Source organism: Dendrobates tinctorius, unplaced genomic scaffold (genome assembly GCF_039654945.1).
Source record: "Dendrobates tinctorius isolate UK_male_01 unplaced genomic scaffold, ASM3965494v1 ptg000202l, whole genome shotgun sequence".
In the NCBI taxonomy this organism is placed as follows: Eukaryota; Metazoa; Chordata; class Amphibia; order Anura; family Dendrobatidae; genus Dendrobates; species Dendrobates tinctorius.
Genome location: NW_027361869.1, coordinates 4,803,886 through 4,831,598, shown reverse-complemented (window position 1 = coordinate 4,831,598; position 27,713 = coordinate 4,803,886). Strand labels below are relative to the sequence as shown.

General features: G+C 44.2%; 1 protein-coding gene across 1 annotated transcript in view; it reads right to left on the bottom strand.

Moving 5' to 3' along the window:
- The window catches only part of LOC141057112 (uncharacterized), a 401,445-nt gene that overhangs the window by 1,389 nt on the left and 372,343 nt on the right, over positions 1-27,713 (bottom strand). The gene's annotated exons all lie outside the window — the stretch shown is intronic.

Genomic DNA, 27,713 nt, shown 5'->3' with positions numbered 1-27,713 from the left:
CCTTTATTGGCTAACCAGAGAAATTATATTTGCAAGCAAGCTTTCAGGTCTCAAAATGCCCCTTCATCAGGCTAGATTACAAGTGAATTACTGATAAGAGATGGCAACATTTAAATAGAAATTACAACAGGACATGAGGTGATACAGGCCAAGGAAATTAAATTAAGGTTTTTGTTACACATGTAAATGAGGTGGCAGTGTTCTATTAGAGATCTGAAGACCTTCTTGTGTAGGTGTGAACTGTGTCCATGTAATGAGTCATGAATCCAGGTGTCAAATTCAGTCCTGTTGTTAGAGAATGAAACATATTTATACATTTATACTCCCAAATTTTCCTTTCTCTGTCACTATTAAAATGACCTTTCAATATTAGGACTTTTAGATCTGCCAAGCTGTGTCCAGGTCTAGAGAAGTGTATTTCTACAGGTGTGTCCAGCTCATATTTTATCGTATGTCTATGCAGATTCATCCTTGTTCGTAGTTTTTGCTTCGTTTCTCCTATGTATGTCCCTGCATTGCACCTTGTACATTGTATCATGTATACGACATTGGAGGATGTACATGAAAAAGAGTCCATGATCTTATAGTCTTGATTTGTGTTGGGTATGGGGACTTCATCTGTTGGTGATATGTGGGTGCAGGTCTTACATTTCTTACTGTTACAGGGGACTGTGCCTGTCTCTAATGGTGATGCAAGGGCAGTTCAGACAAGGATATTCCTTAGGTTGGGAGGTTGTTTGTAGGAGAGCAGTGGCAGTTCTGGGAATATTGCTTTCAGTCTGTGGTCTCTGTGGAATGTGTGTTGGAGGTCAGCGCCAATTTTCCTTAAAATGTTCATGTGAGGGTTGTACGTGACCACAAGCGGCACCCTGTTGTTATCCACCTGCTGTTTGTAATCCAGGAGGCTACTTCTTGGGATCCTTGTAGCTCTGTGGATTTGTACATCAATTACAAGTGGATGATATCCTTGGTGTAGGAATGTTTTCCTAAGTGATAGTAGTAGTTTTCTATCCTCGTTGTCTGAACAGATCCGAATGTACCTTAGAGCTTGACTGCAGATTATTGATTTTTTTGTGTGTCTCGGATGAAAGCTGTTCCATCTCAGGTATGCCGGACGTCCTGTGGGTTTATGGTAAATAGTCATTTGTACATGTGTAAAGGCCCCTTTACATTTAGCGATGCACCAGCAATCCCGACAACGATACGACCCGGTCAGGATCGCTGGTGCATCACTAAATGGTCTCTAGTGAGCTGCCACACAGGCAGATCTCACAGCGATGTAGCGACGCAGCAGCAGTCGTTACTTACCTTTCAGATGCGGCGATCCTGACGTCCTCCCGCCCGCGTCCACGCGTCACTCGTCGGCGCCAGCAGGAAGCGCCCGACGAGAAATGGAGCTGCACGATCTCGCATGATCAGCGACACACAGCGGGGGAGGCGGTCGGAGGTAAGTATCACACATATTGATATCGCTAGCAATATCGCTGCTGCGTCACAAAATCGGTGACGCTTTGCGATATCGCTAGCGATATCGCTATGTGTAAAGGCCTCTTAACAAAAATCTTAATTTAATTTCCTTGGCCTGTATCACCTCATGTCCTGTTGTAATTTCTATTTAAATGTTGCCATCTCTTCTCAGTTATTCACTTGTAATCTAGCCTGATGAAGGGACCTTTTGAGCCCTGAAAGCTTGCAAATATAATTTCTCTGGTTAGCCAATAAAGGTATCACTGCTTGAATACTTTTCTCAATTTTTTTTTTTGGGGGGACATAAGTATTTACATCTCTGTTTCTGGCTAACACGGTACCACAATATTATTTTGGATTGTACATCATAAGAGGGTAAAACAGATCCATTAAAATTTCAGCCAAATTCCAAAAGCTCAAAAGCTTCATGTGCCATGTCCATTATATGATTTTGCTCCTTTCCTGATAAACTAATAAACATTTTTCAATTCCAACGTTTCGTGTAGCATTCCCTTCCCCTTGTTATTCATGTTGCATTAACCGGTTATAAGGCACAACAATTGCCCATTACAGGACCTGCAGGTTCTCTGTTATGCTCTATGTAAATCAAGTCTCATTTATTTATTCATTAAAAAGAAAAGACAATAAACCTTGACATTTTTTTTAAATTATGTAACAATAAGGCTGCCCATTGACAACTTTATTTAACATTAAAACTTAATTTTCCAAAACCCTTCTTTATTCTCCCTTTAAAGCAAACCTGTCAGCAGGATATTGCTAGGCATTGTCAGGTTAATATTGTTACAGTGATTAAAATGATACCTGGGGTGAAGAAATCCATCTTGTGGTTCTTGTGTAACCAGTGTAGTTTTCAGTTAATGATATGCGCGCACTGTGGGGCGGGACTGCAAGCAGAGTCTCATCTTCCTGCTCCAGACCAGAGAAACCAAGAAGAGACCTGTCAACAGGCCGCCTCGAAGCACAAACATGTTCCTCATCATAAAGATAGAGAGACAGACTGTTTGAGCTTCGGAAAGACTGTTTGCAGGTCTCTTCTTGGTTTCTCTGGCTTAGAGCAGGAAGATAAGACTCTGTCTACAGTCCTACCACGAAGCACAAACATCTCATTAACTGAAAACTTCCTACACTGGTTACACAAGAACCACAAGACGGATTTCTTCACCCCAGGTATCATTTTAATTAGTGTAACAGCACCAAGCTGACAATGCCTGTAGTTAGCTTAGCAAAGTCCTGCTGACTGGTTCGCTTTAAGCACAGTTCTTCCTTCTTCTTGGTCACTAATGTTGTAATAACCGCTGATTAGTCAGGCATGAGCGCCTGTTACAAGTCCTGCAGATTCTGTATCCTGTTTTTTCCAGGCAAAGCTTAATTTAGTCATTTATTAGAGATACAATAAATCTTAATATTTTACTGATTCTGTGGCAAGTAAAGAAGCACAATGAGAATGCTCATAAATCAAGAGCTTTTACATAAACCATGTTTCACCTCCTGCTTTTCAAAACACTTTTTTTCACTTTCCCCCTTTTGCACAGTCTTTCCCCTACTATTTTGTCACTCCTGCTGCATTAACTCATCATAAAGCAAAACAAATGCCTGTTAAAGGTCCCGCAGGTCCTGTATCCAGCTTTCTAATGGCAACGTTTCAGACATTTATTACAATAAATCTTGATCTCATTCAAATCTTGCATCAAAAAGGGAGCACATTGATACAATAAAAAACAATTTGTGTTACACTACAGATTGTGCAGCAAACAAACCATTTAGATTTCACCTCTTGTTTTTTTCCCAAAAATATTCTTCATTTCTTCCTTTTTGCCCTGATTTATTCCTTGTACCTTATCACTCGTGCTGTATTAATCTTTCATAAGACACGAGTGCCTGTTAGAGGACCTGCAGGTCCTGTATCCTGATTCCTTTAGACAAAGCTCTGTTCAATTATTATTTAGAGATATAATAAATCTTAATATTTTTGAAATTTTGTACCAAAAAGAGATCACAATGACATATCAAAGAGATTGTTCTTATAAGAGTAAAGCTGTGCAGCAAACCATTCATCTTTCACGACTTGTTTTTGTTTTTCACAAAAAACTTGATTCACTTCCCGTCTTTGCACAGATTTCCCCCTACCATATTGTCGCTCATACTGCATTACCTCATCATAAATGCCTGTTACAGGACTTGCAGGTTCTGTATCCTGCTTCCTAATGCCAAAGCTTCAGTCATTTATTAAAAAGATATAAAATCTTGATCTTACTGCAATCAACTTTTTTGCACCAAAAAGGAGCACAATCACATAATGAAAAAAGTTACACTATAGATTGTAAAGGAAACCTTTAAAATTTCACCCCTTGCTTATTTTTAAATTATTACTTATCTCTTGCTTTATGGCCTGACTTATTCCTACTCTACTTGTCACTCATGTTGTATTAACCAGTCATAAAGCATGAATGCCTGTTACAGGACCTGCAGGTTCTGTATCCTGCAGGTTCTGTATCCTGCAGGTTCTATATCCTGCAGGTTCTGTATTCTGCGGGTTCTGTATCCTGCAGGTTCTGTATTCTGCAGGTTCTGTATCCTGCAGGTTCTGTATCCTGCAGGTTCTGTATTCTGGAGGTTCCGTATCCTGCAGGTTCTTTATTCTGCAGGTTCTATATCCTGCAGGTTCTGTATACTGCAGGTTCTGTATCCTGCAGGTTCTGTATTCTGCAGGTTCTGTATTCTGCAGGTTCTGTATCCTGCAGGTTCTGTATCCTGCAGGTTCTGTATCCTGCAGGTTCTGTATTCTGGAGGTTCCATATCCTGCAGGTTCTGTATTCTGCAGGTTCTGTATCCTGCAGGTTCTATATCCTGCAAGTTCTGTATGCTGCAGGTTCTGTATCCTGCAGGTTCTGTATTCTGCAGGTTCTGTATCATGCAGGTTCTGTATTCTGCAGGCTCTGTATCCTGCAGGTTCTGTATCCTGCAGGTTCTGTATCCTGCAGGTTCTGTATTCTGCAGTTTCTGTATCCTGCAGGTTCTGTATCCTGCAGGTTCTGTATCCTGCAGGTTCTGTATTCTGCAGGTTCTGTATTCTGCAGGCTCTGTATTCTGCAGGTTCTGTATCCTGCAGGTTCTGTATTCTGCAGGTTCTGTATCCTGCAGGTTCTGTATCCTGCAGGTTCTGTATTCTGGAGGTTCCGTATCCTGCAGGTTCTTTATTCTGCAGGTTCTATATCCTGCAGGTTCTGTATACTGCAGGTTCTGTATCCTGCAGGTTCTGTATTCTGCAGGTTCTGTATTCTGCAGGTTCTGTATCCTGCAGGTTCTGTATTCTGCAGGTTCTGTATCCTGCAGGTTCTGTATCCTGCAGGTTCTGTATTCTGGAGGTTCCATATCCTGCAGGTTCTGTATTCTGCAGGTTCTGTATCCTGCAGGTTCTATATCCTGCAAGTTCTGTATGCTGCAGGTTCTGTATCCTGCAGGTTCTGTATTCTGCAGGTTCTGTATCATGCAGGTTCTGTATTCTGCAGGCTCTGTATCCTGCAGGTTCTGTATCCTGCAGGTTCTGTATCCTGCAGGTTCTGTATTCTGCAGTTTCTGTATCCTGCAGGTTCTGTATCCTGCAGGTTCTGTATCCTGCAGGTTCTGTATTCTGCAGGTTCTGTATTCTGCAGGTTGTGTTCTGCAGTTTGTGTATCCTGCATGTTCTATACCCTGCAGGTTCTGTATACTGCAGGTTCTGTATCCTGCAGGTTCTGTATTCTGCAGGTTCTGTATCCTGCATGTTCTGTATCCTGCAGGTTCTGCATCCTGCAGGTTCTGTATCCTGCAGGTTCTGTATTCTGCAGGTTCTGTATTCTGCAGGTTGTGTTCTGCAGATTGTGTATCCTGCATGTTCTATACCCTGCAGGTTCTGTATACTGCAGGTTCTGTATCCTGCAGGTTCTGTATTCTGCAGGTTCTGTATCCTGCATGTTCTATATCCTGCAGGTTCTGTATTCTGCAGGTTCTGTATCCTGCAGGTTCTGTATTCTGCAGGTTCTGTATCCTGCAGGCTCTGTATCCTTCAGGTTCTGTATCCTGCAGGTTCTGTATCCTGCTTTCTTGAGGCAAAATTTATATGCAGCCTTTAATGAAAAGGATTACAAATTTTGACATTTTTCTAATTTTGTGCAAAAAAAAGAGTCGTAATGTCATTACGAGCAGATTGTTATATTGCAGAATGTAGTATATGAAAGCTGACCCTTCCTTTCTTTACTTATTTCTTTTTGGCCTGACTTTTTCTTACTCCCTTGTTACTCATACTGTATTATCCAGTCATAGGGAACCAATGCCTGGACTTGCAGGTTCTGTATCCTGCAGGTTCTGTATCTTGCATGTTCTGAATCCTGCTTTCTTCAGGCAAAACATTTTCAGCTTTTCAAGAAAGAGATTAAAAATCTTGTTTTTTTTAATTTTTTACAAAAAAGAGTCGTAATGTCACACAATCATAGCTACACTGCAGCTTGTAGTACATAAAAGCTGACCCTCCGACAGGTGGAGATTTACAGTTTGCATTTCCGGAATGTATATGGATTGGAAAAATATCCATTAAATTATCATGTACTTCAGCATATTGAGGAACTTCAGCTCTTCAATCAGTGTGTCTGCAATCCTTCTCTAAGTTAGAAACATACTTTCTAAAAGTCTCTCCAATGAGCTATTCTAGGTCTAAAAACTTTAACGTCTAGTAGATAAATTTTATTGATAAGAAACTTATAAAACCTTGCACTGCCTTCTGACACTGGGTCTAATTGTCTCGTTCCAATAAGACATAGTCTCTGAGTTCAATTTTCCTAAATTGTCCATTTTTTATGACCACAAATGAGAAAAGTTATTTTTTCTGGAATTGAACTTACCGCAGACCATTTGATTTCAAACATAATATTGCCGAGCAGCAACCGTCAACCGTTCTAAATTGGTTTTACCCACTAAACTGCACAACCCCCCCAGACTTCATTGAGAGGGCATGAAGAGACCTATAATATTGTCCCATCAGTGGTCACATCTCAGGTTCCTCTAATCACCACGTGAATAAAAGCAAGACTATTCAGATGACGAGATGAAGCCCAAATGGATCATTCATTGTCCGACAGCGTCTTGTAAAGAAACTCTCCCTATCATCAGGCTTTTAATACTTTTACAGATATTATGTTTGTGCCTCTGAAAGCATTTTTATATTCTTGTTCATAAAAAGTCATATCCATTTATAGGCAGTTAGAGAAAAACACACCGTCTGAGTAGTATATAAATGGTGTCCGGAGCAAAAAAGGTCAATCATGCAAGATCCAAATATCGAGTTTTGTAGATGGTTTCACTTTTTTCTTTTCTTTTTACTTTATTGTGTTTCCAACCTGGAAAACTACAAGTCCCGGCATGGTGTAACAACTAGAGTTGAGCAAATTTTTCAATATTCGGCTCGGATTACGATCACCGGTGAATATTGCAAATACAGTATTCATCAGCGATCGAAATCCGGAGTAACTGTGAGAATAAATGAGCTAATATGTTCAGAACCGATCATCAAACATAAATTCGGCACAAATGGGGTACCAATACGAATATGGCAGACTCAGATTCGGTAATAGTTTCCGAACATATTCACTCAACTCTAGTGACAACTTCTACTTTCTTGGTTATTTTGGGGTTGTTGTATTCTAAGTCTGGAGAGCCACTGGATGGAGACCATTGCTCTAATAAATATGTAATGAATAATCTCACCTATGTCTCCATGTACAATTCTCGGAATAGAGGTGACTTAGAGACCTACCCATTTCTTCACCCATTTTTATACCTGACCCATCTCAAACAGGTAAATCAAAACCCTACACTCTGCATGACGAGGAGAAACAATTCAGATACAGAAAAGTCAACTGATTGGTTTCCTTGATTGGTTTATAGCCATTTTTAAAGCTCTTGGATTGGTTAATATACAGATATGTATAGCACTTCCTTAACTTTCCTCTTATCTAAACATATCTGAACACAACCAACGTTGGAAAAAAAATAATGATTTCCGAATACTGTGTCAGGAGATGTGTATGCTAGTGGTGTCTATATTTGGCCATCTGGTAGCTGTGACATGAATGCAGCTTACTGAGAGTTGTAAATTTTGATAATAGATTAAATTGTAGCTATTTATTAAAAATGTATGAAACGGTAAGGCTGGACACAAAGACAGGTAGACCAACTATAGGTGACAGTCAAAAAAACATTTTGGCTCAAAATCCAAGCAATTACACTAGCATTCAGGCATGAATGGCTTTGAAAAGTCACAACATTTTTACGCAACTTTTGCTGTTTTCACACCAGTTTTTCGAACATCTCCTCCAAAATAAGCAGAACTGAGATGGGAGGCGGCACAAAGAGGCATGACATTCCAGCTCGTCTAATTCTTGACGATCTGTGGTGTTCGTCATGAGAAAAAAATGTAAGAATGGGAGAAACATCAAAATGAAAAGTAATTGAATTTTCAGGATTAGGCTGCCCAAACCGCATAACAGATGATCCTACAAAGGACAAACTGAAGTTAAAGCGATTGATAACCCATTTGGAGTTAACTTTGGAACCAATGATTTGCCACCGGTGTCCTACAGCAGGGTTCCCCAACTCCAGTCCTCAAGGCCCACCAACAGGTCATGTTTTCAGGATTTCCCTTGTATTGTACAGATGATGCAATTGTCACCTGAGCAATACTAAGGAAATCCTGAAAACATGATCTGTTGGTGTGCCTTGAGGACTGGAGCTGGGGAACCCTGTCCTACAGAATATATTCCAAAGGTTCAATAGAAGAAAACCTTTTGGCAGTGACTTTGGAGACAATCCTTTGCTAATAGGGTTTTCCAGGGAGTGTTTCAGAGTTCATACGGAAAATAAAAATGCATTTGGGCACAATTTTGGAGCCAATCATTTGGCGCTTGTGTCTATTTCTTACGGGACCTATGACAAATAACCTGCAGATGTAGCAAGTGGCATCCTAACTGTGCTACTAATATAGTGTGCCATATGAAGTTACGCTATTTGTGCAGAGTAACCATTATCTAATAATGTGTATGAACCCTTTCCCCCATGCCAATGTATAGACTTGCTACAGTATTGTCATAATGCTCCCGAGGGGTTAGGATTGCACATACTACATCTGCATTAGACCTCATGTCCTGAGGATGCACACATGTTCTGTGTAGGTGGAGGTTGGATCCTTGGATTCATGTCATCTGGTGGGACCAAGGTACTTTGACTCATTGTAGAAAAAAAGGGATCCCGTACTGCTTTCAATCACATTGTGTGCATTGAAACGTCAACGCCAAAACAATATAGGTGCAGCAGCTGACAACCGCCTCAGTGGTGCTCACCAGGAAACAGACCAAATACTAACGAAAGGAGAAAATAGACCACTCACCACTGCCTGTTAAAGTAAGCATTATCTGAGGTCCCAAACACAGATTGTGGAGGCAATGTGGCTGATAGCCACTTCGCATGTAAGTCGCGCTTCATCTGAGCCAATCTAGGCTCAGCAGCTGACAAACTGCCTCAATGGTGCTCAGCTCACCAGAAAACAGACCACATAGTAATGAAGGGAGAAATTAGGAAACTCACCACTGCCTGTTAAAGTAAGCATTATTTATGGGTTTAAACAGAGATTGTGGAGGCAATGCGGCTGATAGCGGTTTTGAATTTAAGTCACGCTTCATCTGAGCCAATCTAGGTTCAGCAGCTGACCAAGTATCTTAATGGTGCTCACCAACAAAAGGTCAAAATAGTAATGTGAGACGAAAGTAGGGCACTCATCGCTGCTTGTTAAAATCAGCATTATTTTTGGGTTCAAGTAGAGATTGTGGAGGCAGTGCGACAGATAGCCGTTTCGCCTGTAAGTCATGCTTCATCTGAGCCAAGCCTAACTTACACGTAAAACGGCTATCGGCCATGCTGCCTCCTTAATCTCTGTTTGGAGCTGCACATAATATTTTAACTGGTAGTGAAGAGTGCCCCATTTTCTCCTTGCATTACCAAGGCACTTTGATCCGATGCTAAAATTTTCCCTTGTGCTGAATACAGATTTAAAGCATTGGCCATAATATATTTTTACAGTTGTCTATGACCCCACTTTTTTCATGGTAAAATACCCTTGTAGCGACAACCCTCAAAACAGGTCTCGACTAATTTTTCATATTGAGAATTTTCTTTACCGGAAAGCGGGAAGAGTCTCCTAACGCCTGCTGAGACTTCAGTAACAGACGGCCAGATATTTGATACAGCTCCAAGATGTCAAGCCATTTACTCAACTATGATTAGTAAGAAAAAAAAGAAAAGCAAGCAAGCACCTTGCACTGCACCATATGTAATATAATCTCTGACACTGGCACTGAGTCTTTTATAGAGATTGCATGGCTCCGCTTGCTTTAGCAGAATCCTCTGCGTTCATCTGCACTTTGCTTAATAGGCTGAGTCTGACGGACAGCAGGGCACAGATGGGATCTGCTAGGCCAGCATTCGGGAACAGTCGCTTGAGCAGCGATTCTCCGCCTGGCCAATGAGCTGCCTATTAGGTATAGGGTGATTGGGAATTTCTCAGTGTATATTTGGCCATGAGATGAGGTAGGACAGTGCTGTGTATGGATGATGGATGGGGTTTGGCAACAGCCCTTGCAGTATTTTCAAAAGCATCATTTCCAGTCCCTTTAGCATTGGCTGGAGTAGAAAATAACGGCATTAAACCAAAACTTTCAAGTCACGGTGATTGATGGGGTGGAGGAACATTGCCGTTAAGCACATATCTGCAAATAAAATTCTAGCCTCGTCTTTTATAGCCGGTGCCCCAACCTGACCTGTCCGCGGCACGTCTCTGCTTCCAACTTAATACACAGTGCAAGGCATAAAAGTGAAATATTCTGGATTTTTTACTTTGAAATTCACTATTTATCAGCTTTTTTAAATCGAAGTAAAATTGATGACACCATTATCTGCATCAGTATAATTCCACCCTTGTGCAACGTAAGATTCAAGTCTATATAATAGCAAATAAATAGTATAATAATAACATCTTATCATAAGTATTATTCCAACCTGAAAAGATTTTCTTAGGTTTGTGCTGTGAACATACAGTGTGTCCAGATTACCAGATTATCTGCAGTGACGACACATACATACAATGCTACATCTGCAGCGGCAATACTAATAATTAGAATTTAAATTTAGATTATAGAACTGATGTAACATGATTGATTATTCTTGTACCTATCTTGCGTTACCTCCTGTATTATACCCCAGAGCTGCACTCACTATTCTGCTGGTGCAGTCACTGTGTACATACATTATTACATTACTGATCCTATACTGACCCTGAGTTACCTCCTGTATTATACCCCAGAGCTGCACTCACTATTCTGCTGGTGCGGTCACTGTGTACACACATTACATTACTGATCCTGAGTTACATCCTGTATTATACCCCAGAGCTGCCACTCACTATTCTGCTGGTGCAGTCACTGTGTACATACATTATTACATTACTGATCCTGTACTGATCCTGAGTTACATCCTGTATTATACTCCAGAGCTGCGCTCACTATTCTGCTGGTGCAGTCACTGTGTACATACATTACATTACTGATCCTGAGTTACATCCTGTATTATAGTCCAGAGCTGCACTCACTATTCTGCTGGTGCGGTCACTGTGTACACACATTACATTACTGATCCTGAGTTACATCCTGTATTATACTCCAGAGCTGCGCTCACTATTCTGCTGGTGCAGTCACTGTGTACATACATTACATTACTGATCCTGAGTTACATCCTGTATACATACATACAATGCTACATCTGCAGTGGCAATACTAATAATTAGAATTTAAATTTAGATTATAGAACTGATGTAACATGATTGATTATTGTTGTACCTATCTTGCGTTACCTCCTGTATTATACCCCAGAGCTGCACTCACTATTCTGCTGGTGCAGTCACTGTGTACATACATTACATTACTGATCTTGTACTGATCCTGAGTTACATCCTGTATTTTACTCCAGAGCTGCGCTCACTATTCTCTTGGTGCAGTCAATGTGTACATACATTACATTACTGATCCTGAGTTACATCCTGTATTATACCCCAGAGCTGCACTCACTATTCTGCTGGTAGTCACTGTGTACATACATTACTGATCCTGAGTTACATCCTGTATTATACTCCAGAGCTGCACTCACTATTCTGCTGGTAGGCACTGTGTACATACATTACATTACTGATCCTGAGTTACATCCTGCATTATACTTCCAGAGCTGCACTCACTATTCTGCTGGTGCAGTCACTGTGTACATGCATTACATTACTGATCCTGTACTGATCCTGAGTTACATCCTGTATTATACCCCAGAGCTGCACTCACTATTCTGCTGGTGCAGTCACTGTGTACATACATTACATTACTGATCCTGAGATACATCCTGTATTATACTCCAGAGCTGTGCTCACTATTCTGCTGGTGCAGTCACTGTGTACACACATTACATTACTGATCCTGAGATACATCCTGTGTTATACTCCAGAGCTGTGCTCACTATTCTGCTGGTGCAGTCACTGTGTACACACATTACATTACTGATCCTGAGTTACATCCTGTATTATACTCCAGAGCTGCACTCACTATTCTGCTGGTGCAGTCACTGTGTACTTGCATTACATTACTGAACCTGAGTTACATCATGAATCAGTTACACCAGTTTTATCCGGAGGAATGGGCCAAAATTCCGTTGAACTATTGTGAGAAGCTTGTGGAAGAAGATCCCAAACGTCTAACCCAAGTCATTCAGTTTAAGAGCAATGGTGCCAAATACTAATGAAATATATGTAAACTTTTGACATTGCAGTAAATAATAAAATAACTTAAAATATTCTCTCTCTCATTATTCTGGCATTTGGCAAATATTGATATGCCACTGTGACATTTTTGTAGATTTATATGTCTTTTTATATATGGTGTATGGAAACTTCTTGTTTTAAGTGTATAACAGATCATTTGCACAAATGTGTATTATATAAAGAGATCTCTGTTGTCTTTGTACTTTTACTATTATTAGAGTATTATAATAATGTTGTTTGGAATAATGTTAATAACACAGTTACCACTAATAATATTATTTTATGTCACTTACTGTAGTTTTGCTGTTGTAATGTAAGGAGGTACATTTCTATTGAGAAACATTAATCGGATGGACACCAAGGAGAGATAAACAATGGGAAGGATGCGAGTGAGGTCTGTATGGGAAGGATGCGAGCGAGGTCTGTATAGGAAGGATGCAAGCGAGGTCTGTATGGGAAGGATGCGAGCGAGGTCTGTATGGGAAGGATGAGAGCGAGGTCTGTAGGGGAAGGATGAAAGCGAGGTCTGTATGGGAAGGATGCGAGCGAGGTCTGTATGGGAAGGATGAGAGCGAGGTCTGTATGGGAAGGATGAGAGCGAGGTCTGAATGGGAAGGATGAGAGCGAGGTCTGTATGGGAAGGATGCGAGCGAGGTCTGTATGGGAAGGATGAGAGCGAGGTCTGTATGGGAAGGATGAGAGCGAGGTGTGTAGGGAAAGGATGCGAGCGAGGTCTGTATGGGAAGGATGAGAGCGAGGTCTGTATGGGAAGGATGCGAGCGAGGTCTGTATGGGAAGGATGAGAGCGAGGTCTGTATGGGAAGGATGAAAGCGAGGTCTGTATGGGAAGGATGAGAGCGAGGTCTGTATGGGAAGGATGAGAGCGAGGTCTGAATGGGAAGGATGAGAGCGAGGTCTGTATGGGAAGGATGAGAGCGAGGTCTGTATGGGAAGGATGCGAGCTAGGTCAGTATGGGAAGGATGAGAGCGAGGTCTGTATGGGAAGGATGAGAGCGAGGTCTGTATGGGAAGGATGAGAGCGAGGTCTGTATGGGAAGGATGAGAGCGAGGTCTGTATGGGAAGGATGCGAGCGAGGTCTATATGGGAAGGATGAGAGCGAGGTCTGTATGGGAAGGATGCGAGCGAGGTCTGTATGGGAAGGATGCGAGCGAGGTCTGTATGGGAAGGATGCGAGCGAGGTCTGTAGGGGAAGGATGAGAGCGAGGTCTGTATGGGAAGGATAAGAGCGAGGTCTGTATGGGAAAGATGCGAGCGAGGTCTGTATGGGAAGGATGCGAGCTAGGTCTGTATGGGAAGGATGCGAGCTAGGTCTGTATGGGAAGGATGCGAGCGATGTCTGTATGGGAAGGATGCGAGCGAGGTCTGTATGGGAAGGATGCGAGCGAGGTCTGTATGGGAAGGATGAGAGCGAGGTCTGTATGGGAAGGATGCGAGCGAGGTCTGTATGGGAAGGATGAGAGCGAGGTCTGTAAGGGAAGGATGCGAGCTAGGTGTGTATGGGAAGGATGCGAGCTAGGTCTGTATGGGAAGGATGCGAGCGAGGTCTGTATGGGAAGGATGCGAGCGAGGTCTGTATGGGAAGGATGCGAGCGAGGTCTGTATGGGAAGGATGAGAGCGAGGTCTGTAGGGGAAGGATGAGAGCGAGGTCTGTATGGGAAGGATGCGAGCTAGGTCTGTATGGGAAGGATGCGAGCGAGGTCTGTATGGGAAGGATGCGAGCGAGGTCTGTATGGGAAGGATGCGAGAGAGGTCTGTATGGGAAGGATGCGAGCGAGGTCTGTATGGGAAGGATGCGAGCTAGGTCTGCATGGGAAGGATGCGAGCTAGGTCTGCATGGGAAGGATGCGAGCGAGGTCTGCATGGGAAGGATGCGAGCGAGGTCTGTAGGGGAAGGATGAGAGCGAGGTCTGTATGGGAAGGATGCGAGAGAGGTCTGTATGGGAAGGATGAGAGCGAGGTCTGTATGGGAAGGATGCGAGCTAGGTGTGTATGGGAAGGATGCGAGCTAGGTCTGCATGGGAAGGATGCGAGCGAGGTCTGCATGGGAAGGATGCGAGCGAGGTCTGCATGGGAAGGATGCGAGCGAGGTCTGCAGGGGAAGGATGAGAGCGAGGTCTGTAGGGGAAGGATGAGAGCGAGGTCTGTATGGGAAGGATGCGAGCGAGGTATGTATGGGAAGGATGCGAGCGAGGTCTGTATGGGAAGGATGCGAGCGAGGTCTGTATGGGAAGGATGAGAGCGAGGTCTGTATGGGAAGGATGAGAGCGAGGTCTGTAGGGGAAGGATGAGAGCGAGGTCTGTATGGGAAGGATGCGAGCGAGGTCTGTATGGGAAGGATGCGAGCTAGGTGTGTATGGGAAGGATGCGAGCTAGGTCTGCATGGGAAGGATGCGAGCGAGGTCTGCATGGGAAGGATGCGAGCGAGGTCTGCAGGGGAAGGATGAGAGCGAGGTCTGTATGGGAAGGATGCGAGCGAGGTCTGTATGGGAAGGATGAGAGCGAGGTCTGTATGGGAAGGATGAGAGCGAGGTCTGTATGGGAAGGATGAGAGCGAGGTCTGTATGGGAAGGATGCGAGCTAGGTCTGTATGGGAAGGATGCGAGCGAGGTCTGTATGGGAAGGATGCGAGCGAGGTCTGTATGGGAAGGATGCGAGCGAGGTCTGTATGGGAAGGATGAGAGCGAGGTCTGTATGGGAAGGATGCGAGCTAGGTGTGTATGGGAAGGATGCGAGCGAGGTCTGCATGGGAAGGATGCGAGCGAGGTCTGCATGGGAAGGATGCGAGCGAGGTCTGCATGGGAAGGATGCGAGCGAGGTCTGCATGGGAAGGATGAGAGCGAGGTCTGCATGGGAAGGATGCGAGCGAGGTATGCATGGGAAGGATGCGAGCGAGGTCTGTATGGGAAGGATGAGAGCGAGGTCTGTATGGGAAGGATGAGAGCGAGGTCTGTATGGGAAGGATGAGAGCGAGGTCTGTATGGGAAGGATGCGAGCGAGGTCTGTATGGGAAGGATGCGAGCGAGGTCTGTATGGGAAGGATGAGAGCGAGGTCTGTATGGGAAGGATGAGAGCGAGGTCTGTATGGGAAGGATGCGAGCGAGGTCTGTATGGGAAGGATGCGAGCGAGGTCTGTATGGGAAGGATGAGAGCGAGGTCTGTATGGGAAGGATGCGAGCGAGGTCTGTATGGGAAGGATGAGAGCGAGGTCTGTATGGGAAGGATGCGAGCGAGGTCTGTATGGGAAGGATGCGAGCGAGGTCTGTATGGGAAGGATGCGAGCGAGGTCTGTATGGGAAGGATGCGAGCGAGGTCTGTATGGGAAGGATGCGAGCTAGGTGTGTATGGGAAGGATGAGAGCGAGGTCTGTTTGGGAAGGATGAGAGCGAGGTCTGTAGGGGAAGGATGAGAGCGAGGTCTGTATGGGAAGGATGCGAGCGAGGTCTGTATGGGAAGGATGCGAGCGAGGTCTGTATGGGAAGGATGCGAGCGAGGTCTGTATGGGAAGGATGCGAGCGAGGTCTGTATGGGAAGGATGCGAGCGAGGTCTGTATGGGAAGGATGCGAGCGAGGTCTGTATGGCAAGGATGCGAGCGAGGTCTGTATGGGAAGGATGCGAGCGAGGTCTGTATGGGAAGGATGCGAGCGAGGTCTTTATGGGAAGGATGAGAGCGAGGTCTGTATTCTGAGTAATGCAAAAATATGAGTATCAAATGCGACAGCAGAAGTGACTGTGATTATTCTAGAAAGTGTATGAAAGCTGAATGGTGTCGCTGCTTGGGTAATTCCAAGCCCTAGAACTGACAAGAAGAAGGATTAGACAGATTATAAATAGCAGAGAAATGAAAACAATTAGAAAGAGAGAAAGGCGGGCGAGTTACAATAACGGTGCGCCGCCACCGAGAAAGCCTTTTTGTCAATCACATTTAGAGTGGAAATATAATGAAAGAACAGATTTCCCCGAAGGATGTTCCACTGGATTGGACACGGAGGAGAGACGCATGTGATATAACTGCAGGTTTATATCTCAGCCGGAACCGGAGGGATGGAGGCCGCTGTAATGAAGCCGGCTGACAGCTCGTCTGGAGCACGGTGCTTACAAGTATGGGAAATAATCAGAAAGCAGCGGTCACTGCTGTCAGTCATCGTGGAGGGACGTATGGATGGGGGCAGGGGGCTATGAATTTAAAAACAGTAATATGACAGTGGATTTACTGGAGATGAGTAAACAGTGACAGACGGCCCCGGCCAGGGGAAATACATGGCCAAAATATATGTGTTCATTGGAAACCAATGTCCAGGTGCTCAGATGTAATGTAAAGGGTTCTTCCCATGTTTGAAAGCTATCACCTATTCAGAGGATACATAAAACCTTGCTGGGGGTCCCGCAGCTGGTTCCCCATAGATCTGTAGAATGAGACTCGTAAGTGCCTCATCCGAATACAGCAATGGCTGTGCATCCGCACCACTGCTCCATTCATTGACTATAGGACTGCTATGGATGTGCGCACCACCGCTCCATTCACTCTCTATCGGAAAGTTAGAGAGATCTGTGCACCAGCGCTCCATTCATTCTCCATCGGAAAGTTAGAGAGATCTGTGCACCACCACACCATTCATTGTCTATTGGGAAATTTCAAGATATCTGAGTACAACACATGCGCACCAATGCTCCATTCATTGTCTATAGGACTGCTAGGAATGTATGCACCACCACTCCATTCATTCTCTATCGAAAAGTTAGAGAGATCTGTGCACCACCTCTCCATTCATTCTCTATCGAAAAGTTAGAGAGAACTGCGCACCACCGCTCCATTCATTATATATAGGACTGCCGGATATATCCGAGTAGAGCACATGTACACAACTGTTCCATTCATTGTCTATAAGACTGCTAGAGTTCTGTGCACCATCGCTCTATTCATTGTCTATAGGACTGCCGTAGATAACTGGCCACAATACGACTAGACTGTTTCCTGCCTTACACAATATACTTGCATTGAATGAGGCTGCTCCCATCTAGTCGGATTGGGCCGGTAGTTTGCATGTCACATCACTTGCAGTCACATGATTGCTGTTCCTAGTGCTGACACCGGAGTATCCTCACAGGGTGCAGTGTGCGCAATGTGAAGATTCAAAAGTCTTGAGTCACATAGTGACACTGCAGTCTTGTCGTTTTAGACAAAGCCCCTCAGAGTCCAACATTCAATGTCATATTTGCGGTTACTAAAGGGGTAAATGTCTATTAGAAATCTTAGCGCCTTTGTCAGTTTCCATTCACCGTTTAACAATCTCTGTCATTAGGATCTTTGCTGCTTTTTATCCTTGATATATTTGTTATGTTTTAATTTGTCTTTACGGTTATCAGAGCAGACCACAATGCAGTGACAGGCCGCAGTTCTGCCCACAGAAATACATAAGGCTCTCCAGCTCGGGTAGGGATACTCGCAGCTAGTCCATGCAAATCAATCCGAGATCGGACCACAATGCATTGATTGGTGGTGGCTCTCCTTTCAGAAATACATGAAGCTCTCCCACTTGGGTAAGAAGACTCACAGCTAGTCCATGCAAATCCATCCAAGATCTGTCCGCAATGCAGTGACTGGCCGGAGCTCTGCCGACAGAAATACCGTACATAGAATCATAGAATGGTAGAGTTGGAAGGGACCTCCTGGGTCATCGTGTCCAACCTCCTAATCAATGAAGGAGTCAATGAACCATCTCAGACAGATGCCTGTCCAGCATGAAGCTGTCCTGCTTGGGTAGGGAGGCTCGCAGCCAGTCCATGCCTTAGTGGACCATTGTGCACAGATGTCTCAATGTGCCCTTAGACGGGTCTACCAAAAAGTTCTCCGACAACACAGTATTAGGCCCCTAAAATAACTGGGTTCAAAGGAGCAGAAGAAGACATCCCCATATTCAGCATATATTTTTATGGAGCCTGTCAACAGTCAAAGGTCAGAAAAAAGCCAAAATCGGTGAAAGACTTGCTCCAAACCTTTCAAGGCCAACGTTGACCTCATTGCTTTCCTGCATCATTAGTGCAACATGTAATTTGATTGATTTTCCATCTGGTTCGGCACGTTGCGATAAGATAAATGCGGCCACCGGGTATTTGACGACGGACCAAAATAACTGTTCTGCCAAGCCCGGGTAAGAAAACTAGAACAGATTGGGATTAGACCACACATGCTGTTCCACCGACTGCCCCGGTGAGACTTCCTTTCTACTTTTCACTCGCACAAATGTTTGAACTCTCATGAAATAGACGACTTCGTTCTTTCAGCTTTCCCAGATGTTTTATTTTCCCCCCTCATTGTCTACCGTACAAAGCGCTAGTAATACTTCAAACCGACCCTGCCGAGAGATTGAAAGCGACCTCCTCTGGGCGGTGGCGGCGGTGTACCCAGCCAAAAAAAAAAAAACCTCACCTCAATCCTTTTTGAAAGGGAAGTGTTTGGATAATTGTTGCTTTACACAAGTACAATATAACCAGGGTCCATTTATGGGTTTTCTTGCCAAAGACCTCTGCGGATTCTATAAATCCAGATTATATGGTTTATTTTGCGGAATCCCAGCTGTCATTTATCTGTGTGTAGTCAGAACACTTGTTAATTTGATGATATTTTCCCCGCTCTTGAGTCGATTATCCTCTAAAAACAAATTCGTTTTCCGGGGAGCCTGTGTGGAGCTACAAAACGGAGCGCCTTTGGTGTGAAATGAATGGGTTTGAAGCGCTTTATATAGTCTTAAATCAACATTACCACAATTATACGGTTTTATTTGTGTGCAGCTACGACTGCCTAATGTACAAAGTAATCCACACACAAAAGGCCAAGAATTCCTAAACTAATCTGTCCGTGAAGTACAGCACTTAGTGATACAGATAAGACACCCGATTCCGCCGGCTCCGGTACGCTGTATTTTAATTCTCTCCATGCCATTTGCAGTTGCCCTATAATAACAGTATATTATAGGACCTTACAAAAATTATGGGGCTGCGAAAGGAAGATATGTTAAAGTGAATGTCCACCTTTTGACACCTTTTTTCATTATCTAAAAAAAACCCTAACATCTAGTACTGAATAAATACATAAAGTAAAAAAGAGCTCTGATTCTCCTATATAGACAAAGGGGCACAAGTATTTGAAAGGAATCTGTCAGCAGGTTTTGCTGTGCAATCTGAGAGAAGAATGAAGTAGGGACAGAGACCCTGATTCCAACGATGTGTCACTTACTGGAATTTGTTTTGCTATTTTATCAGCAGGAGATTTTCAATACAGGACTACTGGTCTGGTGCCTCCTGGTCCTGTCACGCCCCCATTACTGATTGGTACCTTTCTGTAAAAATAAATAGACTAAACCGAAAGCAGCCAATCGGTGGAGTGGGTGTGGTTATACACAGCTCAGCAGTCAGAGCCCTGGTAGATATGCAGCAGAGAAAACTGTGATTGTATCATAACTGCTGCACCGAGTTAACTAAGTGATACATTGCTGGAATCAGGGTCTCTACTCCCTCATCATGCTGCTGCAAAAAATCTGCTGACAGATTCCCCTGAAAATGGCTTTCCACCTTGGGACTGAAAAGTGACTATACTCTTCACATCCATAGGCATCCTACTTGGTGTCCTATGTCCTCCTGCTGTCTCCTCCATTCTGATGGGCAACCCCTTTTCACTTGTTTCCATGGTGGCCACCACTGCAGCATGTGGAGTGCAGTGGTAAGTCTAAGCCACCACTGTCCCTGACTTTCCTGTGCTGGATTTCTACTTTTCTACGCTACTGCAGTGACCATCATGGAATCAAGAAGCAAAGAAATCCAATAAGAGTAGACGAGGCAGCAGAACACAAGATTAGGGCACCCGGTAGGGTGACTATTCATGAGAAATCCATACTCACGTCTCAGTCCCATAGAGGAATGACGCTTTAAGACACGGGGTTGTCCACCTTTGGAAACATTCTTTTTTTTACTTCAATGCATGTACTGTATTTGAGGCTAAAAAAAAAAATTTCAATTGTGTTTCATTAAAAATTTTGCAATCTTTTGCCTTTTACATCCACTGTCTTGCACAATCTACTGCTGGCTGCAGAATGAGTTAACTAAGAATTTGTCAGTGAGCTCGTTCTGAAGGGAGAGTTTGTAATCAGGGATGAGAGGATCCGTGGAAGTTCAGTTTGTCGAGCTCGACCAAACTTTAGTCGAAAGTTCTGTTTGGGTATCAGAACTGTATCCGAACTTGAATCTTAACCCCATAGAAATCAATAGGGTCCCAAACATTCAAGCTGCAAAATCGTTCTCTTCTCTTCTCTACTCCCTGATCTCCCGAACTGTAAAACGGACTTTAATCCCTAGAATGCTGGTCACACTATAAAAAATTTATAGATTTGGCTAATCTTGGGCAGCCCGTCACCAAAAACGGCTCATAATTGTCTTAGGCTTCAGTAATAATTTATGCAAATTTCTGGCTCATGTTAATGTTAATTTGTTTTGTGAGTAAGACATCGCTAAGTGCCACCCAACTTCCTAGAAAAGAGGCAGGGATGATGTAAAAGGGGAAAAGTCGGGGTAGACGTTCCTTCATATATGCCCCCAAAGAGTTGAAACATATCTGTCATTTCAAGCAAATTACTGCAAGAATCGGCCTCAGTTTGGATATATTTCCGCTTATCCACTTGATTTCAAAAGTTTGTTCCTTTTGCCTGCGTATTTCTACCAGCACTATTAGTACTGGAACTGCCTCCTTGGGAGGCAAAATGAAAAAAAAAACCTTTCTGTTAATGTTTGAGAAGAGCAAATTGAAAGGCACAGCACACAAGTTATACATGCACAGCAGACAGCAAATTAGACTGCAAGAAAACACCTAGTAGTGCTCTGAAGTCATTTTTTTGGTGTGAAAACAGCATTTTTGGTAAATCATATAATTTGTAATCAGCATTAAAAATAACTTCCCATTATTTATGTGCCATGAAAGGAGCTATAAATGCAAAAATATTTGCCAATAATAATTAGTTAATGTATTGAAAAAAAACATAGCAGAATTTGCAATTTCTTTTATAGTTTTTTTTAAATTTAAAAACATAGAAATTAGTTCTGTTTGAGTTAATTTATGATTTTTTTTCTATTTGTGACCTTCACCTATAACCATGAACCCTGGAGGACCTGGCATATCCGTAAATTACGTGAACAGCCATCATATTGTAATGCTTTATTTCCCCTGTGGAGGCACTGCAGGAAGACTGAACGCTTTCTGCCTGGTTTCCCCATAGATCACAGTCGATCTTTGCAGGTCACAACAGCAGTCAAAAGTATCACACACTTTTAAAAGTGCAAATAAAGTGAAAAAAAAAATGTCAGCATCCCCAAAATGACTGTGTTAATACTGCAAAGCATTGATCATGCACGCAAAGTCATCATCGGAGTTTAGCCGTAGCCATATGTCCAGTATACATGTCACAGCGTGACTGTTTTTATTATTCACAGGTGAGTAATTGCCGCATACCCACCACCCACCTATAGCCGAGCTGTCAGTATTCTTGATATACATTAGTGGGTGTAAAACCTTTAGAGAGTGTGCAGATTCTATCCTAACCTCCTCCATCAGTTCTTTCAAGCTGTCAATCATCAGTCATATCTGGTGCGATGCAATGGGTTACTGTGCATTAGGCTGATGATCAGTGCAGTCACTCATCCCTTGATGATTTCATCTCCGCAGTTATCACTCACCATGCTTCTACTCTATTGCATAAATCAGCTAACTCTGTACGAACTTTGTCAATTTTGTAGACATAAGGTCAGGTTATTAAAAAAAAAAAAAATGCTGCCACACAGTGTCCGCAGGTATTGCATGGTATTGCAGCTTAGTCGCAAAGGAGTTGACTCCCAATACCAAAGCCAACTCATGTGTAAAGTGACCGAGCCGTGGTCGAGCTGCCGTTCCATAACGCCCTGGCATTTTACAGGAAAATCATGTTAGAATCCCATTGTGCTATCAGGTGTGGGGTGGATCATACTCACTTGTAGGTCACATGCCTCCGCTTTCTCCCGGCCTCCATCTTCAGGAGCCTCCACACACAACTCAGGGGACATCCAGTTGGTTTTAACAACCAAAAGTTTACTTAACAGTTAAAGTTCATCAGATTGTAGCACGCAACTTTGGGCGAAACACTTCTTATTCCTTATTTCCTTAATACAGTACATCTTCAGCATTACTGTCCGCTCCTCTTGGGTCATCTGTCACGGGGTTACCCCGACAATGTGGAGCCAGAAGACCACAGCATATGATTGCTCCTACTTTGGCACTGAGAAGAAGCACTTCTCCTTTATTGCATTGGTGTTTATTTCTTCTGGCAGAACAGTGGTCAATCGGCCATGTTGTAAATCTCTGTGCTCAGCTGTGCTCAATTAGCCACTCCTTTTCCCTTTATAATCTGTGCTCTGTTACTAATCCTTGTCAGAGTTAGCATTTGCTGCATGGCTAATGGAGGGAGAGATGTTCATATGAGAAGGCAAGTTGAAGGAGTTATTCGTAAGTGTTGCTTGGTTTGTGTGTGTGATAATTCCTTATCCTTCTCTGTTTTGGCTTACTCTCCTACCTTCACACCCTGGTGCATTCCTCTGTTACATGTGAGTGAATATTTTGGAACTTTTTGTTAACTCTTGTTTGCGTTGCCTTGTTTGTCTGGTTGGTGGACTGCGGTGTGTTATGAACTCATTTTCGGCTCCACCAGTTGAGAGTTCCCCTTCCGTTCTCCCTCTGGTGGTGACAGGAGGTAGTGAGATTGGTTTAAGTGGTAGTGATCTGCCACCTGATGACGAAGATAATGATTGGATCTCTGGAGTATCAGACTGGATATAAGGCAGCCGACGCCCTATCCGGGTGCTGGTGATTCAGTCTGCTTCTCAGGTCCTGGACTTCAGCTCTCTTCCAGTCTTCTCAAGTTAAGTTTGTTTTTTGCTATTGTTCACACTTGCACTTGTTGGTTAGTTCAGTTTCTTGTGTGGTCAGCCTGCCCCTGCTGGGGCTATGCTGAATTTCCACTCCTATGTATCAGTATTTGCCAAGCTGCTTTTTGTCCCTTATTGGATTGGCCTCTTTTTGCTCTGTCTCAGAATATTTCAGAGAGCTGATATAGGTGTAGAAGTCTAGTGACTTCAGGGTTAATTTTGTTATCAGAAGTGTTGGACAATATTTTTGTAGGGATTTTTTTGCAGATTGCAGACAATGTCTTGCCTTACCTGTCCTGTTTAGTTAGCCGGGCCCCATCGTTTGCTCAGCCTATTTTCCTGCCTTTGTTTGTAATTTCATCTTGTTTCACCGTCAATACATGTGGGGGGCTGTCTCTCCTTTGGGGTCTCCTCTGGGGCAGTTAGTTTTCCTCTTTTCCTGCTATAGGCTTATGTAGCTCTCTGGTTGTGACGAGGCGCCTTTGACCATCGTAGGAACGCTCCACGACTGCTGCTAGTTGTGCGGTTAAGTTCAGGGATCTGCAATCTGCATAGTTACCAACTTCTCTGGTTTTCTGAGACTTAGCTTGTTGTTTATTTTTTCCTCCTCGGTGACCCATTCATAACAGCGGTGCACAGTAGTGCCCTCTCTTCTCTGGGTGGGGGAAGAGAACAGATGGAGGGCTGACTCAGGAGATAAGGCAAGAGCGCAGGCCCAGGCATCTTCACATTTGGAAATATCCCAGGGAATAGGTCGAGCTAGGGTGCCACTTAATGTTAGGGACAGGGAAAGAGCCTCTGGTCCCGGGTCACCCGATAATTGTGTCACGACACTATCACTACATATACTAGCTCTTTCAGCCCCAGGGATTTCCCGAGCAGTCCCGCAGTGCACCCGTGATCCGTTACTTTCCCTTCACACAGTTCCGTGTCCATCATCCCTTGTACATCACAGTATAAGGCACTCCTCGTAGTACCTGTATCAAGCCTTGAACTCCAGATGCTGAAGGAATATCCTCAAAGGAATCCAGTAAGGCCTCCCACTGCCCCGAATGATAGATTCTTGCTGGCACTAGCAGCCCACTGCACTTGAACTTGTCCTTAGTTACTGTACTTTCCTATCTAACTATCTAAAAAGAACCAGTCCCTTTTTATTGGGTCTTTCGCCTCCCATTATGGGCTAGTCCCGGACTTTAACTATGTCTGTCCCTACATCTGTAGCTGACATATATACTTTTACAAACATTATGCATTGCATTTGCACACATATTACATTTATACTGCTTAACAAAGTGTGTTGTATCCTATGGTCACTACCTTATGTCCCAAAACCTAACCTATGTATTATTTCACTTATACTGTACATTCCTTATATTCCCGCTGTACACTATGATTATTATACTAACACACTGTATACATTATACATTACCATATCACATTATGTACCCCTAAAACTGCAATACACAGTTCACACTTATAATACAAAGCCCAGCACGATTGGTGTCTTCAGGGCTTGAAATGCGACAGTGCAGTCCTCCACTCACACACATGCACAGGTATGGCCTGTTTCTGTAAGAAAGTAGTCATTTTTCTAGTCTTCCATAGCACTTACATAATGACAAGCACTGTACAGTACCGTCCTGCATTTGGAGTGGTCCTGATTCCGACACTGTACCCAATAGTCACTGACTGCCTATATCAGAGACCACGCTGTTTACATACAATAGTGGCAATGGCTGCAGACAACAGTAAAGATGAGCAAATCGATTCATAAAGAATTAAATACATTGAGAATTTCCCAGGAAAATAAGGATTTATCTGAATTCAAACTTTTTGAGATTTGATGAAAAGTGCATTTATTATCGCAAAATAGTGGTCGGACAAACTTCATTTTGCTGACTTATAAAAGGGTTAAAAATATCTTTTACTCATCTCTGGTCTGTCCTCATACTTTTCCAGCAAGTTCTTGTCATCCCATTGGCTCCTTTGTCTTTTTTTCCTCTATCTTCTCTCTTTTGCACTCCATCTATGTCATGTCCGCCATGTCTGTCATGTCTGCCTTATCTGTTTTGCCTCAAGAACCCCTGGAGCGGTGTGCACGCACATCTCATGTCTGCTATCTTGCATGTTCCCTAGAGCAGTGTGCACACTCACCTCATGACTGTTGAGCTGCAGGATGCCTGCGTTTCTGCTCTGCCTTCTGTGATCGTCTCGTCATGTCTAGAACCCCTGATCATGTGTCCTTCCTATGCTCCAGCATAGGCTGGTTCTGCAATCATCTCTGCATGTCTGGAACTCTGATCATGTGATCAGCCTAGGTTTCAGCATTGGTTCTGCAATCATCCCTGCATGTCTGGAATCCTGATCATGTGACTGCGTTCTGTGATCCTGGAGCATCTGAACTAGGAAGCTCCCCTTGTCCTGACCCGGAAGAGGAGGTGCTATGCCCTATATCACACCGCCCCTTCCTATGCTCAGGGCCTGAGTATTGTGTTGCTTCCCTGCATGGCTGCTTGGTCTGCTGGGTTGCTCCCTCTATTCTGTGCCCTTGCACTTTGCTCTGTCATGCATCTCTGCACATGCTCCGTGCTTGTATTCAGTCTCTTGTCTTGTGCTTTGTCTCGTGTTGTCCTTTGTGCTTTGTTTGTCCTCGCTATGCTTCCTTGTTATGCTATGTTCTGTACCCTGTCCCTGACGTGTCTTTCTACACGTGCAGGCCACCGCTCTGTACCCTGTCCCTGACGTGTCTCTCTACACGTGCAGGTCACCGTTCTGCACCCTGTCCCTGGCGTGCCTCTCTACATGTGCAGGCCTCCGCTCTGTACTCTGTCTAGTGCCAAGGCTCTCCCTTGGCCCAGCTCTGGGCTTCGGCCTATGCTCCGCTGCTAGACTCTGTCCCAGTCCCTGGCGTGTCTCTCCACAAGTGCAAGCCTCGTCTTGTACTTTGCCCCTGGCATGCCCTCTGCATGCGCAGGACTCTGCCTCTTACCCTATGCCTTGTCTCTGATGTTTCATGCGCCCTTGCACTTTTCGTACTAGGCTTTTCCGTGATGTTTCGCACGCGTCTCTGTCCTGTACCTAGCCCTGGCTTGTGGCTCCGTGCCCTCGCGCATGCGCCTGGTCACCCTGTGCCTGCCTGTTGTGCCTCAGCCGTGCCGCCTCTAGTCTTGCTCACCTGTGTGCCTCAGCCGTGCCCGTCGTCCAGTGCTATAGTGGTTACCGGCTGTGTGAGCCGCAGCTGTGCCACCTCTAAGTCATGCCCGCCTGCTTATGCCACCGTCAGTACCGCCTGCCGGTGCCCCAGCCATGGTTTCCGTGCTCCATTGCACGCACGCTGGTTCTCGTATTGTGCCTTTTCGTGCTACTCTTGCACAAAGTCTTTTGCTTACTTTGCTCTGCTCTGAACCCTGTCTTGCCTGCCTGATTCCGTAACCTGCCGACCGCTGCCAGAGGTCCGGACCTAGATGACAGCGGCCTGATGTCCGGAGCTGATTTCCGCAGTCTGATTCCTGGACCCTAATGATAATCTATTCACCGCACACTCAGAGGAATTTAATGCAAACAAGTGTTCATTTTATTATGTACAAAACATGTGGGAGCCAGAAAAGAATATAAAGCACCAGGTAGAAGCGATATAAATATTACGACGTTTCGGCTCAGTCCGAGCCTTTATCAGTTTATCGCTGAATCCGGTTTCGGATCTTTGAGTAAATAGGAAGAGAACTCCCAAGAGAATAGCCGCTCTTAAGCACCACAGCTACAGCCATCTTTCTTGGGCTATTCTCTTGGGAGTTCTCTTCCTATTTACTCAAAGATCCGAAACCGGATTCAGCGATAAACTGATAAAGGCTCGGACTGAGCCGAAATGTCGTAATATCTATATCGCTTCTACCTGGTGCTTTATATTCTTTTCTGGCTCCCACATGTTTTGTACATAATAAAATGAACACTTGTTTGCATTAAATTCCTCTGAGTGTGCGGTGAATAGATTATCATTGGTAATAGGACCTATTGGTCCATTACACCTGCACCTCACCATTAGGACTTGAGTGCACGCTAACTTTATAGTTACTTTGATTCCTGGACCCTGTCGGTCGATGCCAGCACCCCGGATTCCACTGCCACCGTACCCTATCTTGATCCCTGGCATGTCCTCTGCACGTGCAGGCCTCGGTCCTGTATCTCTCCCTGGCGTGTCTCTTCACACGCGCAGGTCACCGTCCCTGTACCTGTCCCTGGCATGCCCCTTGGCATGCGCAGACCTCCGTCCTGTGATTCTGACCTGGGCGTGTTCGTTGACACGCATCCTGTTTCTAACTTTGTCTTGTCCCCTTGCATGGAACCCTGGTTTGCTTAGCGGATGTCCGGAACCTGCCGATCA